Here is a 19,440-nt window from a genome sequence, read left to right as displayed (position 1 = left end):
GCTTTAACTAATGGGTCTTTTGCACCAGGTAAGACTCAAAATAGAGCTTCCAACAGAATCTTAATTTCAGCTCTAGACTGGGGATAGGTTTAATTTCTAAACTAAAACAGTCATGTACTCTTAAAGTCACATGCCTTAAAGTTTCATCTTAATGTCTAACTATATTTACTGGTAGGATGAAAACCAACTCTTTTAGAAGTCAAAGGAAAGGATTTAAAGATTTAAAATTGGTTCTCATTTCTATTGCCCTTCTTTGTCAAAGTAATTTCAGTAAATATAATGCAGGCTATATTTTCTCCTAGAAAGAATCAAACACACCTGCTACAGCACAGTTTCTCCAAATATTTTACTTCTTTGGAGAAAAAAAAAAATGGATGTTTCTGAAGTGAAGTCATATGCAGAAAGGCTATTATATGGCACATTGGAACTAGAGCTGGTTGCTGTACTTTTTAGGTGAATATTTTAGAACTAAACCACTCTGAGACTCCCTAAGCAGCTGTAACTCACTGCACATGAATGTCTTCATGTTCTCTCCAAAGGAACAGCAACTTTTTGACACAATTGAGGTTGGTGGCTGAGGGTATTCTGTAGGTCCTCAGAACTTGCATTGTTTTTCCTCTGACAGACTTTGAACTGGATGTCACTTTCTCTGTTCCTAGGCTCCTTGATGGATCATCAGGAGGATTATACAGCTTGAGAAATATGGAGAAAGCATACATGACAGAATTGACTAATTAGTAAATATTTTTGTTAATACTATCAGTTTTGGTTATGTAAATGCACCATGGCTTTCTGATTAGACCATTTAAAAGCCCCTACATGAAACAAACTAATGAATAAATTTACCCACTAGGATTTTTTGATTGTAAGAGCTGTCAAACAGAATTAATGGCTTTCTTATCAATCCCAGTTAGATACAGGCACCTACAACTGCATTAACTAACTGCTTCTGCACCTTCATCTCCATGAACTACTTGAGAGGTACAGAAGAGTCATTCTGCCAGCTAGCTGTCAGGCAAACTAACACCTAAAAGGCTGGACTTACATAGATGCTTGGAGATGACTGCGTTCCGGAGGTTTGTAGCCTACCTTCCCTAAGCTCTTAAATCCTGCCCAATATTTACTTAATTCTTAATGTACAGTCTTAAATCTGATTCACAGTCAACTAAGCAAGTCCAGTGAATACCAGTTGTCCTTCAAATGATATACTATGGCATAACTTTTCATCACGTAAGGGCACAGGAAATCTTGTCAATGCACAGTGTACTGTGAAATCTTGAGCTGAGCTCTACTCTTCTATTGCATTGGTTAACCCTCAACATCAAGCTTACTATCTCTGTTCTCATCTTCAAGTGATGCTATGGCCTGGGCCTGGAATAGATAGACCACGTAAAAGTTTGGAGCTCTGTCAGCAGCTTCAACCTTCTGGCTAGTAAAGAATATGACAAATGGGCTCCCTCCTGAGTGGAGATGGAATTGAATTTTTCGATGATCCAGGTCCACTCCATGAAGAGCCAGTGTTTGTTTGCTTTATCTTCTTGGCAAACATAGACAAATAGGTATGTATGTAACTATATTTTATGTATAAACGTACTATAATGTATACATGAAACATAAAACAAAAGTTTTAGACATGTCAGTGACCAAGAAAAACTGAACAGTACCACTGAACAATAGCATCAAGAGTGCAAAAATGTACTGGACTGCTCCAAAGACACATGATTGAGTTAGGGGAAGTTCAAAAAAGTCTGCTAAACAGGCTGGCTGATAGGATTTCTTCCCTCACACAGCCTTTTCTTACTAATTAGATATAGTGTTAGAAGGCATAAAATGAAAATTTTAACAGCTTGGCTTGGTTACAACACAAACCGTGAAAAGTTTTAAAGTATTAGCAGGGTAATGGACAATTTGTAGATCTATTCATGCATATAAAGTGTTGCCTATCAAATGAATGGATAGGTGTAGAGGAAAAGATGTTACAGAAATAAAGAAAACAAATTTTAAAAAGCTTTAACTGCTAAAGAAGACACACCAGAAACTCCTCTTTTGTCCAAAAGATAACCTGTAAGCTGAGACGCAGAAATGCCTCAGAGTACAAGATCCTATCATCTGTACTGAAAAATGCAGACTCTGTGCAACGTGACAGAGCCAAAGAATTTTCTGACCTTGTATCTTCCTGTGTTTGTCACCAGCTATAGTGCCACTGTGGGTTCTGGAAACACTGCCAAGCAGCAGCAACCTGAAATAAACTGGGAGTGGCTGTTATTCAAGCCCTGTAGGCCTGAATAAAACAATTTGAAGGAAAAATAAAAATTGTGGTGAAAGAAAAGAAAGAGCAGGAAGATAAGAAGGTATGGGGAAAGATACACTGCTCCACCCTGAACAGGAAAATCTGTCTCTCCTACTAGAGGAAAAGACTGGATACTGTAAGCACAGGTACATCACCTGGACCTGAGGTGGGCAGAAATGCAGCACAAGCATTCTGCTCTGGAGAAGATGGGCCTGCGCATCTCATCTGTTTGCCTTAAGAGTCACAAACCCATTTGGCCCTCATTAAGAAAGCCCATGAATTCCCAGCTGCCTCCTAATGCTTTTCTACTGCATTGAGCCACTGCCTTTGAATAGTAGAGCCAAGGACAGGTTAAAAATCTATAATTGTTACAGCAACAACTAAGTTCATGTCAACACGTGGAAGACCAGGGGTTAAATCATTAACAGTTTAATGTCATTAAATGTTTAAGCTCTTTGAGTATTTGAGAGAGAGGAAAATCAGCTGCACACAGTATCTAGGAAATAAAGGTTTTCTCCATATGAAGAATGATACTTCACATTGTTGTTCTTCCCAAATTTAAACAAACCAGAACTGAGATTACACAACTGAGACAGTAGTCTGTCTGAGATCAAACAGACTGAAACAATTCATCAGCATCCTGACCAACAGAACAGGGGAAAAAAACAAACCACCAACAACAAAAAACCAGCTTGCTTCTCCACTGACAATTGGCTAAAACAAAAGCACTATAATTGTTCTTAAAAGGAATTGTGATCTGAATAAGCATTTCAGCAGATGCTGGCAAGAGCCAGAGATATTCAGAGTGAAAGAGCTACATCCTGTTGACTTGGCTTTGTTTATCAGAAGATGAAATCAGAAACAATTAGACTAGTTTCCTGACTGAACGTCTTCAGATTTTACTTCTACTGAAAGAAGGCAGATGGTTACTTAGTATTTAGATTTCCAGAGTATTATGCATCTTGTAGCTGCCACCTTTGTTAAAATAATTCAAGCTCAAAACTATAAATATACCAAGGGCTACACAGCCAGCACTCATCAGCCAAGGAAGGCAGCAAAGTACGCAGTTAAGACCTGTTCAGTGTTAACATAGTAAAGTGAAGATATTTGATGCTTTCTGTCTATCTAAGCTCCCATTACAGTTACAGGATGAAGGTGCCTACTTCTGGCCGTGCTGGCTGAGTTTGGCAGTGCTGCTGGCTATGCTGACTACAGCTTCACTACTAGCTGTCGGTAGCCTATAGATGCCTGCATGTCAAATACCTTAAATCTTATATCAGTTATCACTAACTGGCAGTGAAAAGTCACTCATGCCTCAATTATTTCCTAGCTTGTGAAGTTATAACAAGTTTCAGACAATTCCACTGCTCTCTAGGGTAACATATCATTTAATTATTTTCCAGAAATTCATAAACCACCCAGTCAAAAACAACTGCTTCTCTTTGTCTTCCCTCCCACCCCTGGTATTTTCCCATTTTGATTTTTCCTCTTCCCTCAACTCTTTTCCTCTCCACCCTTTTTCTCACTTCCTCCTATTCTTTCCCCCTCTCTGCTTACAAGGAACTGATGAATTAGTGCTCCCTTTGAGCTGTCTCCACAATAACAATAAATCAGCAAGGAACAGTTTGAAACTTTAACATACCACAAGCATTTTCTTCTCCACAGTTGATTCCCTTAGAAAAGTAACAGCTATGTTTACACAAAGCCCAAATAATACCAAGCTTGAGCTCCGTGGCTTTTTCGTCTGTTGGCAGGGGATGGAAGAGAAAAAGGGAAAAGTCTTGGAAGCTTAAAGCTAGAAACCACATTTAAAGCTGTGTGAAATTACTGAGAATATGTGAATATGAGCAAGGGGAGTGGAGTGCTAGTTCTGACTGAGACACTCAGAGACTTGTTGAGCAATTCCCTTGTTTCCACCAAAAGGAAATCAAATTTTTCTTTTTTTTTTCTTGCAACTAGGAAAAAAAAATGCATGCTTGGTGCATTGCCCAGCACTGCACTTTCATAGTGCTTTACATGTATCAGATGAAGGAACAAATTACTCAGGAATGACAGAATCACAGAATGGCCAGGGTTGGAAGGGACCTCAAGGATCATGAAGCTCCAACCCCCCTGCCACATGCAGAGCCACCAACCTTCCCCATTTAATACTAGACCAGGGCCCCATCCAATCTGGCCTTGAATACCTTCAGGGATGGGCCATCCACAACCTCTCTGGGCAGCCTGTTCCAGTACCTCACCACTCTCTGTAAAGAATTTCCCCCTGACATCCAACCTGAATCTCCCCTCCCTTAACTTAAAACCATTTCCCCTTGTCCTGCAGTTATCAACCCTTTCAAAGAGTTGATTCCTCTCCTGTTTGTAGGCTCCCTTTAGGTATTGAAAGGCTGCAATGAGGTCACCCCGCAGCCCTCTTTTCTCCAGGCTGAACAAGGCCAGCTCCCTCAGCCTGTCTTAGGGGGAGGTGCTCCAGTCCCCTGATCATCTTCGTATACCAATACACACTGCAAAAGCTCTTACTGTCTGTCACTTCTATTTTAAAAGTGAAACTTAGGTTTTATCGACAGCTCGTACCCCAGCTGTAAGATATACAGAAAGATATCCCCACATATGCTGCAACTGTCCCATAAAACAGGTAAGCCTGTAGCTGAAAATTCCCTTCAGAGAGGGATGAGGTTGGGTTAGCTTACTACAACTTTGTTCTTCTGACTTGATAATCAAATTTCAAACATATATTTATGAGACAGCATTTTCACAGTTCCCAGTGCTGACAGCAAGTTCCCAGTCTTGTCATTCAGCTCTGACCCTCAGAGACTAGCATGAAATTTTCCTGTGTTCTGAAGAATTCAGAAGACCCAATGGAGCATGTAAAGTCAATGGGACTATTAGGAAAATTCCTAAGACCTCATTCAATTGTTGGTACTGGAGAAGGTAGGACTTCTAGAACAGATTGTCTACATAATTTGCCTTTCACTGACTAAACAGGAAATTTTAGAGGTCTTTAAAGAAAGATTATGTTTGTTTAATATCAGGCACCTCAGCCAATAATAAACAACGGGGAAAAAACACCAAATTTTCTGGAGGAATTCCACCTCCTGACACCTAGTGGTATGAGCTGTGCAATTAAACTGAATTATAGATCGTTAAGAAGGGTCATTTCTTTCCTTTATTTTTCCCCTCAAATTCTGAGAAAACGCTGAGAAATTCTCAGCATACCCTGTAAAGAGGATCTATCCTTATCAACAGTATTACCTACTCACCTTTTCTCTTCATAGCATCAGACTGAAAAATGGATAACTCCTGTATCTCTCACTAAACAATTCATCCTTAAATAGCATCTGATGCCTTATGTGATAAGAATAATCCATTGTGTAAAAATATTTCTTCTTACACCTACCCACTAAGTATGGTGGTTTCACCCTGGAGGGCAGCTAAACTTCACCAAGCCACTCTCTCACATCCCCCTGATCACCTAAAGGAACAGTGGGAGAAAATATGATAAGAAAGGGTTCAAAGGTTGAGATAAGGACAGGGAGATCAGTTGCCAGTTACCATCATGGGCAAAACAGACTCATTCTAGGAAGATTAATGTAATTTATTGTTTATTACTTACAGATTAGATCAGTCAAAACTAAAAATAAACCACAAATTCCTGAGATCATTAAAGATTTTCTCTTTTCTCTAGGAGAAAAATAGTCTGCCTTTAAGCAGAGTGTTACAAAATGTAATAGTATTATTGTCTAAGGTAGAATCTCAGGCATTCCAGATTGGCAAACAAATTGTATGAATAAACTGTTCCCAACTTTCATTTTACATATTACAGAATTACATCTTTCATCTCCATTTTTCCAAATCAGATCCCACCGTGACATTCAATCAGAACATGGTTGGACACAGATCTCTCACCCACACTGAACAGCACAGCTAGGGAACTTAAAATAAGAATCTGTCTATAACACTAATTCAGGGCAGATCTTTAAATTGGTCTAAGCTCCTACCTTCTCAGTGATGGTCAAGTCGCATAGCACAGGCTGTGAAAGACCTTCAAGGAATGCAATCAAGGTAAAGCTCTTATAATCGCTTGAGCCACTATGACTACATACACAAGAGGACGATCTAGTGGTTAGAACATTACTTGAGTTTACTTGAGAGCAAGAAACTACTGATAACCGCTTCTGCCACAAGCTTTAAGTATAACTCAGCAGTTCAATTTACTCATGCCTCCAGCAGACATGAGAGCTGGTGGTACCTACCACATCACGTAGGCCAGTGGGTTGAAAGAGAAACTACTCATAACACAACTGCAATAGCACTGGCAGAAAGACAGAGACCTGTTGGCTGATGTAGCAGCATATTGGGGCAACTGAAAAGATAAGGGACAAATAAAAAAGAAAGAACGCAGGTTCACCGCAGCAGAAATGCTGTGCTCGAAGCTCCCCAACCAAAGTTTCCTAAATAAGAAGCACTGATGAATTAAAAATCTTTGATTTAGAGAGTGCAAGCAGAGGAATATTATTTGACTTTTCTCCATACAGCTCTGTAAATCTGAGCACAGCTCTTAAAAATGAGTAGGTGTTGGGCTTTGGTTTAATCGTTTCTAGTTCCCATGTAGCTTTCTCTTCTTACTCAATGGTTAATCATAGTCAGTTAAGACACATTTGGAGCTTGAAGTATAGTTTTTGTTTCCTCATTTATAATAAAACTTTAACAACAAAAGCAACAGGGTGCTCTGCATTTGTAAATGGCTCTCACTGCCAGCTAGTTAATTTAGTAAGGACGTTAAAAAAGGGATAGGACTTTGCTTTCTTAACCTTTAATATTGTGCAAGACACCAGAATATATTAGACCTCTCCCCCAATTAACATACACATTGTAGAAGGTACTTCCAACCTAAATCATTCTGTCATGCTCAGTGCAGACATGTTAAATGTTATCACATGCTGTATAAAAGCAGCGCTGGACTGTGGCTCTGAGCGTGGCACATGCATTCTGCTTCATCTATGATTCCTCTGGTTTCCTCAGCTCTGGAAAGATAGTGAACTGGAAAAAGTCCAGCAGAGGGCCACAAAGATGACTCGGCCTCGGAGTATCTCTGATATAAGGAAAGGCTGAGAGACTAGGGACTGTTCAGCCTGGAGATGAAAAGACTGAAGGGGGAATCTTATCAATGCTTATTAATATCTAATGTGCAGGAGTCAAGCGGATGGGGCCAGGCTATTTTTGGTGGTGCCCATCGACAGGACAAGGACAATGGGCACAAACTGGAACTCAGGAAGTTCCATCTGAATGTGAGAAAGAACTTATTTGAGTGTGACAGAGCACTGGCATGGGCTGTCCAGAGAGGTTGTAGACTCTCCTCATCTGAATGCTTTCCTGTGTGACCCACCCACTGTAGGGAACCTGCTTTAGCAGAGAGTTGGACTCTATCTCCAGAGATGCCTTCCAACCCCTATGATTCTGCAACTGTGCAGGAAGAGTACCAAAATGCTATCCTCACTAACACTTTCTCATAGGCTACAGTGCTTGTTTGCTTAGTTGTTGAGTGCACGCAGAGCACAGAGACAGAAAATGTATTTATTCTCAGCAGAGAGATCTGGCATGCTGCATAAAACGGGAAATTTGACAAGATTTATTCTGGCAAGGAGAGAAAAACATTTCTAGGGCAGCTTACATTTGTGCTCATCATTCTAAGGACTTATAAAGAAAAGCTTTAAAAACACCCAGTCCAATGAATAGCTTTCTTATGAGTTTTGATGATTTTTAAAGAAACTTAGTATTAACAGCATTTTCATTTTACTTCCTAAAGAAAAAAACAAAATGAAGAAACAGTATTTATATTTAAAGCATTGATATCCATAAAAATATATTCCCTAAGCTATTTTATAAAATGAGCTCCTCTTATACATCAAAGCAATCAACTAATGATCAGAAAGGTCACATGAGTTTGTCACATGGAAACAATATCCATGAAAGAGCTCCTAAGAGGCATTCCCCTCTCTTCATGAAACACTCACCTCAAGTCTCATACCCTGAACATACATTCTGTCTGAAAAAATCTGGTTTAAAAGCTCTACACATAGTCAGATAGTTACTCTGTACGGTGAGTATTGTAGTGGATCACAGGTTTCAGAAGCTAAAATCATAGTAATAAAGTTATAAAGCTCAACTAATAAATATCCTCAATACTCTATTTACTGCTTCAAAAAACAGATGGATGAATTTCCGAATATTGTGTTCAACCATTTTCTCTAGGGAGCCTACAGAGGGGAGGGGAGTCAACTCTTTGAAAGGGTAGATAACTGCAGGATGAGGGGAAATGGTTTTAAGTTGAGGGAGGGGAGATTTAGGTTGGATGTCAGGGGGAAGTTCTTTACAGAGAGTGGTGAGGTGCTGGAACAGGCTGCCCAGAGAGGTTGTGGATGCCCCATCCCTGGAGGTGTTCAAGGCCAGGTTGGATGGGGCCCTGGGCAGCCTGGTCTAGCATTAAATGAGGTTGGTAGGCCTGCAGGTTGGAGCCTTGTGATCCTTGAGGTCCCTTCCAACCCTGGTCATTCTGTGATTCTGTGAAAACATGTCTGAAGCAGAATTTGAGCAGTTCTGACTGCTCTAGCATCTTTCCTTTTGTATGCAGCACTAAAAAAAGTGATAATCTCAACTATTTAATACCTAAATGCTAAAAATAAAGAAAAAATCTTAGTAAAATAAAATTTCAGTGGAAAGAAAAATTATTACTAAGAAGGCCAAATTAAAAAATGGTAGTTAAAGATATTCTACACTTTCCAGATGCCACGTGTTGAAATTGGAAAGAATCCTACTATCTAAAATGCTCAACTCATGCTTTCCCAAACCAAACAAGAAAAAACCCACAGAAGCCTGCTTTTTTTTTTTTTTTTTTTACAGCTTCTGGGAAGATCACAGATGAGGTCGTTTACCATAGTCCAAGCCAAGTTACATGGCACTTGCACAGACATATGCCACCCACCCAGCTCAAGACATAATGTCCTATTTAAAGAAAAACCACTGTACTAAAAAATGAATGTTTTTTGTAAGTTCTTTTCCTATTCTTTTTCCTATTTTACTTTAATGGTGTTTTATGTTAAGGAGATGGCGAAAGAGCAGCTACATTGGTCTGACATACCGATTTTAAAATAGAAACGGAGAGGAATTGCTCCAGAGGTTCTAAACCAAACAACATGAGTGGCAACCCACTGTTTAAAATTAGCTTTTGTGGTTTGTTTTTAGATACTCCTAGTAGCAAATTCAATCTGACTGCTCTCTCTTGGTTGACTTTATTGTACCTAGCAATCTAGGAGACCAGTAATAGAAATTTCATTTAAATATGGCTATTAATGTTCCTAAAGATAGCCTATTGTATGAGTAAGCTTTGTCACAGGCCCTAGATTTCCCCTCCCCCACACACATCACTGTCGCCCCTGTAGAGGACAATAAGTGCTTGACTAGGAGTTAAAAGCTCTACATGCTTTTAGGATTAAGTAGTTGGTCAATATTAAAACTAGACAGGAAGGAAAAAAAAAACTTCTACAGGGAGGGAACAGAACACTGAAATGTCTTGAATTTCTATTTTAAGACTAATGAAAAGAACCCCCACTAATGAATAACCATCACACCAGATCTATACCGTCTTTATTTTCTATTTCCCTGGTTAACCTTCACTGACAACTAATACAGTAGTTTGCCTCAATCAATTGGAGTACACCGCCCTTTTGTTTCTTTCCAGCAGGAAACCGATTAAACATTCAATAGCAGAGTAGTGGTACTTTAAAAGTATATAGGAGAGAGAAACAGAGCAGAGGGCTGCTGTTTCTCCAAAAGAAGCAGAACAAGCCTTTCTCTAAGTAGGGGGGAAAGTAAGGACAGCACGTCTTACAGCAGTGAGCACAAACAAGAGCAACTGAAAGAAAGGTGCTTGGAGGCCTTCACAATTCATTTAGACAGGGGCAGACTGTCGTAGGAAGACACTGCAATGCAAGAGAAGATGGAAATCCAGTGATTCTTTCATCCATACCAAACACTACTATGAAAGAAGAATAGGTAGCTATTACTACAACAACCATAAGCCAAGGCAATGCTACATAAGCTTTAAACATCTGAAGTCTGGTAAGTGAAGTCATGTTCTCAAACACACTGTTAATGTGAATACATGACAAAGCAACTAGGTCAGTAACTGATTAATCCCAGGCACATTTGTAGTCTAATCTGTGCTTTAAAATAACAACAGAAAACCCAAGCACTGGTAGCAAAGGCCTACAGAAGACAGTATTGATTAGAAGGCACACAGACCAGGAAGAGCCATCCAAATACAAGATACTAAGACGTTTAAATCATAAGCTGACCACGTGTCTTCTAAATGGCAGTTACCAGATGAATGAAAATAACTAGCCATTTATAAAGTGTATGATAAAAACAGGAGTGTAGGTCTTTAAAAAAAAAATCACAATGCATAAAAAAAGATTATGAACATAAAGCAATGGCATAAGAGCTAGAATGCAAGCTATAGAGAAGAGAATTCTTCCCCCACACACTGGTCACAGCACTTTGACATTGAGTGGCCAACTAGACATGATTCAAACCTATGAATAGAAGTTACCTGATCTTGGTTGATGAAGACTGCTCTAATACCTTGCAACCTGAAGTAACCAGGAGGCCTGGGATACTGGGACACCAGCTGTGGTTGACAGATGGAAAAAGCAGGCAAAGTGGTATGTAGTGCATAAAGGAATATAATTATCCTGCGTCACAGACAGTTTGTACTCTCTCCTGTATCCTCCACTAACTCTCAAAATTAAATGTTTTTATTCTGGAGAGACTGACTTTGTGTTTGGTTCAAGAAAGCGTGGTTGAAAAGTGGGTGTTGTGCTTGGAACAGCAAGTGGTGAGGTTTGAGAGGGCTCCAAGTTCCTGGAGAAGTTTGTTCCACAGCCCATGAGACAGCTTCTGCTCTTGCACCACTCAGCTTGCTTCTGCAACAGACTCAGCCACCAACCTGCCTCTTCCTCAGCTCTGAGCTCCAGTCTTTATGGTAGCAGCACTTCAAAATTATGACAAAAATGAGAAGAGCTACTGAATAACAGGAAAGTTATTAGACAAGTTGTAAATCAGCCTTCTACCTTAATAGTGAAGGAAAAGACAGTATGAAACTCACATCCTTTCCCTGAGATGCAGAGTTCTTCAGCAGCTTTGTTCTCACCGGCAATTCTTATCCTGTACAACTGTTTCAACTCAATAATTTTACAGGAAAGTAAAACTGGATGGAGACATGCAAAAAGCAAACCAGAGCTGAAGACAGAAGAAGGAAGAGCTCAAAATGAATCTTCATCCCATCCTGGATAGCAAGATTAACACCAATATAACAATTAACATGGAGAGAGCTTTTGTACTGATTTCACTTGGAAGGACACTGGAAAAATACAGGAGAATAAAAAACTGTTAACATAAAACTAGAGGATCCAGAGCAATCCCTGAACCTAGGAAGGTACAAGAAAGTTTCTCAAGCACATCTGCAGTGAATCTCATTCAAGAGGAGAAAAAAAGTGCAAGTTTTTTGGGGGGAAAGCTCAGGAACTGAGTTTGACATGCAGCAACAAGACGTTTTGCATGAAACAGTCAACTTCTATAAAGGACTGGTCTGCAGTGATTGCTTAACACTTCTCTTTGAAGGTCAAAATACACAACAGCAGACAAATGCCTTAACTTATGCCTATTTGTCCACTTTGCACATTGCCAGTACATTCCAGCACATTTAAGTATTGGAATCTTACTGCATTTCCATATTTTGTGTCTGCAGTGGTCTGCAACCTCTACTCACTTCTCACTCACTGCACAGAGGAAAAAGCTGGGCTATGCCCAAGTCCACCAACTCTTCAAATCCATTCTTAACAGAAAAGCAGCCAGTTTCACATAGCCTGGAACAATCTATTCAGAGAGCTCATTTCACATATACACAACATCTGTTCAAAAAGCAAACGTTTGCAGCCAGATTTCAGTTCTACAAAACACAAAAGGGGAGAAAAAAACCCTCCCATTTAGTTCTCAGCATATGGTACTACCACCAAAACAGCTTATTCAATTGCACCTTCTATAAATCAAGACTAAGTTCTCAAAAGAGCACTACAACAAAAGAGAGGGGAAAAGACTTCTAGTATTTGAAATAAAAGCCTAGAGATGTAACCTACCACTGATGATTTCAATCAAATGCTAAGCTTGTCTGGAATAATTGCAACACACTAAGAACTAAGAATTTATTTTATTTTTGAGACTGAGAATTCCTGGCCTGGTTAGGACCATTCTTTGTCACTTTTCACAAACCACACCAGTGCCATATAAACAACAGAGCAAACAAGGAACACAGACGGCTCTAAAATGAGCTGACATAAGATACTTTCTAAAATTTTACTTTCCAAAAAGAAAAAAGAAAAGTCATTGTCCACTTTCACCACTTCCAAACCTTTATTTGCTATCAGAGAGGAGATTTCCTTTGGACTGAGGTCAATGGTTTTACTTTCACATCTTCTTTCAGGAACTATAATTAAACAAAACCTACTTAGTGGCTGTTGCCACAAAGTGTGTTTGTCACCTCTGCAGCACAGTTCTTTCTTCCTGTCACAGGCTGAAAAAAAAAAACAAACCCAACTCCTGTAAGCAGTTTATATTCACATCTTCACTAACTTTCATGTCACCTCTCAACATTTCCAAGCTGAACTCAGCAGCAGCCAAAGGCACAGCTTGGCTACAAAATGTAACAGAATAATAATAATAATGCAAATGATGTATGTGTCACTGGAGCTGGATCATCCACACTGCACACTCATCCCTGAACCATAGCACACCAACTCAGTTACAGGGATCTCAGCTGCCACCGGGCTTACAGACAGCAAATTAGAATACATTAACTTTGCTATGACATCTGATCCAAAGCCAAAACACAGTGATTGCTTCCTTTCACAACAAAATGGAACATTAGAATTATATAAAGGTTATTAACAAGACGACAAACAACTTCAAAAGAAATCTCCACAATCTCAAACCAGTGCTAGATCATTAGATAAGTTTGCCTTTTTCTGGCAAACTCTGGTTTTCACCATTAGTTCCTTCTCTCTCAGCTAATGAGCAGGAGTAAGCTACAGAGATACATCTATGAAAGCACCTCAGAAGAAGAGATGCACAAGCTTTTCCTCAGGATACTTAGAGAAGAAAAATCAATACTTATTGCAGCTCAGCAAGTTCTGTCAATATATTCACTGTCATACAAAGGAAACAGCAGGCTTTTGCCTGCTAGACAAAGATAACACAGTGTAGCACTCTTCTGCTTTGTATTAACAGCCTGAATTATGTATGGTATGTTCTTGTTCGTCACACAAATACCTCATGATCATCCGTATGCCACAAATATTTTCCAGTACAGACTTCTGCCAGAATATGCATCATTCCAGTAATCCTTTAGAGTCATTGCAGAGTGTGCAGGATGCAGAAGTATTCAAAATCAAGTCACATTTCAGCTATGGAAGAGCACAGTGAGGCTGAGCTGTTCAGACTCATCACAGAAGACCAGAAGAGACTGATAGAGTCTAGAGTTGCTTCACATTTGGTGACTACCATGCATGAACAGATAGGACTCTCCTAGGAGAAGGATGGAGAGTTGATCACGGCAAAGGAACCTGGGGAAGCTTGGCTTATTTGTTTGACACATGGGGGATCAGGAGGAGATATAGTCACTCACTGCATTCAGATGACACAGGGTAACATACATCACAAAGTATGAAATGAGTTATCTAAGCTAGAGAGATGTCATTGACTGCCAGGGCAAACAGGCATGAACTTGTCATTATATATTTATTATAGAAACTTGAAGAGTTGTTCTAGAGTAATAGACAGGCAGCAAAAGTTTCTACTACATCTTCCCAAAAGAAGTAGGGTGAGCAGAAATAATGATTATTTGTGAGATGAAAGTTTATGAAAAGAGAAGTTACACAATCTACAGTCCAAACTGCAAGGGACACAAGAAATCATTTCTAGTTCTTCATATTAAAGTTTTAAATCAACTGCATAAAATAATAATAATAAGCAATGAAGAGTTGTTTAATTTCATTTTTTTTAAGGAAGGGATACTGAAAATGCTGAGACATTCTGGTTTAAAATAAATTTTATCGATTTCTTTGCCTTTTTGTTTTTCTGCTGGTAAAAAAAAAAAGAGTATGACAAAATATTTTTTTTTCAGTTGGTACAAAAAGAGTGAGCGGGAAAGAAAATGCTATGTGAAAAATATTTCAATAAACTTTACAGTTAAGCAGTACTTCTTCACACTAAGACACGTTGCTCAAGTTAAACATGCAGCTTTTTGTATAAAAACTCAATACATAAACTCAAGCCAATGAGGAAATAGTTATGCTTTTTTCACACTAGATTCTTTCTGTGTTCAGAAAAAGTCACGCAAGAACATTGTTGCAGTTTGAGTGCTAAGCCAAGAACATCAGTTTGAAAGAAAAGGAGAAAAAAAATCTGCTAGTCTGTACATATATGAGTTTACAATATTATTTCCAAAAGATGTATGTAAGCAAAAGTGGCATTGCTCAGGAAAATGCTAAACTTTGAATATCTAATTACAAGCTCAGGCAAATGAAAAATCTGAAATTTATATTAATTTCCACATATGGCAACATATGAGGGTAAACATAATGCAGCAGTTCCAATGCTAGCGACATTTACACGATCTTTTCTAAACCACAAGCAGAATAAAAATGGAGACATTTTCATTATTTAAAGTGAATTTTTACTGCCTTCTAGAATGCAAGGAGATTTAGCATGTGTGCTACATTTTTCTTCTTTGTTGGAAATGCATTTATCAAATACATGAACTGTTTGCTATGACATGAGTACAGATAGATCTATAGCCAACCCAAGAAAGAAATCACTTTTGTTACCATATTTCCTTATTTGGATTATTACTACTGGTTAAAACTGAAAGCATAGTATTGTGCAACACCAAGCTACCAAATCAAGGAATGTATATGAAAGCAAAGCGGGCTCTCATGTACAGTTCGATGAAAACAAAAACCTAATCAGCCTATTTAAGGCAGTACAAGAAGACTGTGCTTTGAAGACAGTTACAGAACTGGACCAAAACAAGTCTCTGTGCCCTGCACTTTTCTAGGAAGTTAACTGGAATGCACATTTTTGCTTTTTTTCTACATTTAATTGGTAAATAAACCAGGTTTTTTCATCGTAGAGCTCCATAATTAAAAACAAACTTTAACAAATTCCCTCCTCTGTAGCAGTTCAAGCTATGTGGTTTTGATTTTTATGGGACAACACAGCAACAATTCCAGAGCCTCCATAAAGCCCTTCTCTCACGGGCTTTCTTTCCAGCTCCTGTTGGCATAAGAGTCCTATGAAAGAGTGGCTGCATTGGAAACTGCATCTGCGTTTGCCCAGGATAAGTGCTGCCAAGACAGTCAATGCAAGTGCCTACCACAACAAGCTCTCCTTTGTCAGTCACAGGGATCCCATGAGACAGCACCAACCAGTCTAGGAATTTGGCTCGATGCAGAGGTAGACAATCCTAAAAAAAAACAAAAATAAGGGTCAGACTTTATTTAGATTGACTGTATAAAACCGGAACTCACCGCTCTGTTCCATCAATGAGCTTTGAAAAGAGTGTGGAGGCACAGGAGGTCTTAGTGAAGGCAAAAATTCACCTCTCGACTCTTTTTTGGCTCAAAGAGCATGTGGGATGGGATAAGTCTTCTTAAAGTGACACGATGAAGATTTTTTTAATGCAATGTATTTTTACACCTGAAGAGGAAAAAATATATGTTATAACGTCTCACATAGATGCAGTCCTCATGGTCAGAGCTTCACAAAAGTATACTCTGAAGGATAACAGACCGCATACAGCAATAGATTCAGGGACTTCTCGTGTGCAAGAACTACACTGAATTAAGGCAGCTTTCCACACTCTTAACAAAGCATTCCCTGAAACTGTACCAGGACAACATACATACAAAATCACATGCAAAGCCCACCACTTCGAGCAAAGCTAGTCTGTAGGCAGAGCATTTTAATAAATATGATAAAATGCCAGGGAAGAGGAGGAATTCAGAATACAGAAGCTGGCAGGAGTGCTGCTTTCATTCCAAGCCATTTCCCATTTTCTGATCTATCCAAGTGTTATTTCTGAGAAAGAAACCATTGCCTCAGCTCCTTTTCAGTGAATACTCAGAAAAACTACATCCTCAAATGGAGTAAGTAGATTTTAAACATGAAAGCAATCTTTTATTACTTTGTTCATTTTCTTTAAAGCGGTTTTGGAATTAGCTTATTGCCACACAAATAAGATTCTGGTCTTCCTTAATTTCTTAATCATGAGCTTTATTAAAGTAACATTTTAAAACAGCTGTACATTTCAAGACGTAGTTTAACCTTTGGAAGTTTTGAAAATGAGCATTTAATTCCTGCAGTGTTCTCAGCTTTCACACTGATTTCCACTTAGAGAGATGTGATACAGGAAAAAAAAGCTATCTTTCATACTAAAAAAAAAAAAAAAAAAAAAAGAATAAAAGAACGAAGAACAACAAACATCAGTAGCTAAAAGATTGACCAGACAGCTCAGGAAACCTTTGTTTGCGCAAGCTTTAATCCACAGGCATGTATGCACATGCACTACAACATCTTAGAGCTATCCAACATGCTGTTCATCCAACTGTTGTCACCAAAAGGAGGTTCCTTCTTCCCTTCTTGCACATTCTCCTCACTTTTTAACTTTTTCCTCCTACTTGCTTCTTTGCCTCAAATTCTGCTTGAAAATTAGGAAATAGGACCAACTATCATTATTGCCCTCTTCCCACATTCTCTTGATGTGTTAAGGAAGAAATGACAATCAAAATCTATTTTCATTATGGTACATCTGCTAATAAAAAAAAAAAAGTAGCTTCCTTGAGCTGAAGGTCAGAGGGAGCATTGCATGTATTAGCTGGTTGGTCTGAATTCTAGAGATCACTTAAGTCCCAGCTAGTCTGAAAGCTAGACAGGCTACAAACACTGTCCAAGCACATGGTCTGCCTTTATCTGGACACCTCAAGAGATTTACTTCTTTCTCCAGTGGTGGAGAAAGAAATTTACTGACTTGAACTACATCCAGTAAGCTTTGCATGTGAAGGGACTTAGCTTTAGTCAGTGACTGTAGTTGCACATCTGTCTAAATGGGAACGGACACTGGGGGGGGTAGAGAGGAGAAAAACAAAGGAAATCGCCTTCCAGAAGCTTCCTCCTTTTTCTGTCTTTCAAAGTCTGGAGAAACCTAAGGAAACAATTCCCTTTTTGTCAGTGTTTGCTCTCACACTGTCTCTCCCAGCTCCCAAAATTCAGTGGAACCTTAGGGATTTACCTCCTATTTCAGGCCTTTCCTTTCTTAGCCAAAGTAGAAATTTCAGTCCTTCTCTCCAGCATTTTCTTAAAAACACTCAGCTACTAGGTTAAGCTCTGCAGAGAGACAAAATTCTTATATCCCCTCCCACACAAGGCTCTCCCTTCATTAGCCAGCATCCTGCCAGTCACCCAGCCTGGAGGTTAATCATTAGAGGCAACGTGAACTTGCCCATCTAAATCATGCAGAAAGAACGTGCATAATCCACTCAAAATGCAGTTTTTCCTCATCAGATGAAGAAATTGCTTACTCAGGTACTCAAGATCTTCCACCTCTTCACAGGTTTCAACCAAGAAATGTGATAAGCATTCTGAAAGGACCTAAGGAATTATCATCTTCTCTGTGTGACACCGTGCCCTTGTGAATTAAATGACAAAAATGTGTTATGTCAGAAACAATAAATCTCCTTGTAATTTCAATCATCTTCTCACTGTTTTCTCTTGATTATTTTTCCCCAGTGTTTCAAGAGCCAGCATCCTGCTTCTGACCTGCCCATGACGTTGCTCTGCTGGCAATGGAGGACAATACATCACACAGAGGTAGACATGACACAGCCACCTATCTGACATGTTTTAGACATTTGTCTTTGGATGACTGTAGGTCTGCCCTAAAATTACCTGAACAAGGACGCAATAAAACAAAAACACTGGCAAGTAAAAAAAAATAAAAGCTGCTCATAACTCATCCTTTCCACACTAAATCACTACCAGGAATTGTTTCAGCACCAATAATTCTTGTGACTCTTTTTTTTGATACCTCCTACAAGTTTTCAAAAGACCTTTCAAAGATGGGAAAACTAAAACCAGATGCAGAATTTACATATTAAACTGTCATTAATGCTTTGCAAGGAGAATCTCTCTCTTACAAATCCCAGCCAAGGATAATTTAATCCTTGTCCCTCCCCAATCCTTCCAGCTATGAGCTATGCACTGGTAAGCTAAATGAAGTTCTATATGCAGTATGTTTGCAGAGTTCCTGCTTTCCAGGATGCTGCCTCCCTTGCTACAGATGCCCAGAAAATTCCTGCATGCTTATATTTGGTTTCCCTCATTAAAAATAAGTCATTGTTGTGACTGCTTAGTTATCTATAAAATCTGAGAAAGACAGAGTGGTAATCAGCGTAATTGGCTTTTCCAAAAAAATAAAAATAAAAATAGAGATGGTGTCTGGTTGATGCCCAGTCCTTCTGAAGCATTTTCATTGCTAGTTTATTTCCCACAGACATCCACTTGTTAATATTTCTGCTGCTCCATTCACCCGGCGTGTTTTTGCTGACATGCTGTAATGCCTCTCCTAACAAGTAAGCTCCATTGTACAAAGCCACAAACTGACAGGCAGAATTAGGAAACCTGCATCAGGATCAACACAGAACCAGTGACAGATGAGGAAAGAAAGGCTATGGGATCTGCTCTGTATTTATGTGACAGCCCACAGTTCATCTGCTTTTGTGTCAGCCAGGAGTAGCCAGGAGGCACGAACGGCCGTGAAACTCATCTCCCTCAGCTCCATTCTGTCAGAGCTGATGATGCATCTCATGGCCCAGCAGCCACAGGGTCCAAGGACAAACGCTTCAGGACAGGGAGGAAAAAAGGATGAAATTTGACAGTTTATGTGCACAATTTCAGCTTCAGATTCTCACTTTTGCTTACTGTAGGGACAACGTGTGATTATGCAAAAATGTAAAACCCTCACTGGCATCCTTCAACACTGT

At 39.2% G+C, this 19,440-nt stretch overlaps 1 protein-coding gene across 4 annotated transcripts in view; it reads right to left on the bottom strand.

The window, feature by feature from the left end:
* RNF144A (ring finger protein 144A) overlaps positions 1–19,440 on the bottom strand; it is a 63,308-nt gene that overhangs the window by 32,079 nt on the left and 11,789 nt on the right. For 3 of the 4 annotated variants that reach the window (XR_004169365.2, XM_031611145.2, XM_031611146.2), the window contains exon 2: positions 15,777–15,866. The exons of the other annotated variant lie outside the window; for it this stretch is intronic. The gene's annotated coding sequence lies outside the window, so the exon portion shown is untranslated. The remainder of the gene's footprint in view (positions 1–15,776; positions 15,867–19,440) is intronic. 4 annotated transcript variants of the gene reach the window in all.

The sequence above is a fragment of the Phasianus colchicus genome, chromosome 2 (assembly GCF_987193195.1).
Source record: "Phasianus colchicus chromosome 2, bPhaCol1.hap1.1, whole genome shotgun sequence".
Classification (NCBI taxonomy): domain Eukaryota; kingdom Metazoa; phylum Chordata; class Aves; order Galliformes; family Phasianidae; genus Phasianus; species Phasianus colchicus.
The sequence above is the reverse complement of the archived record's forward strand: the minus strand, read 5'-3'. Positions and strand labels throughout refer to the sequence as shown.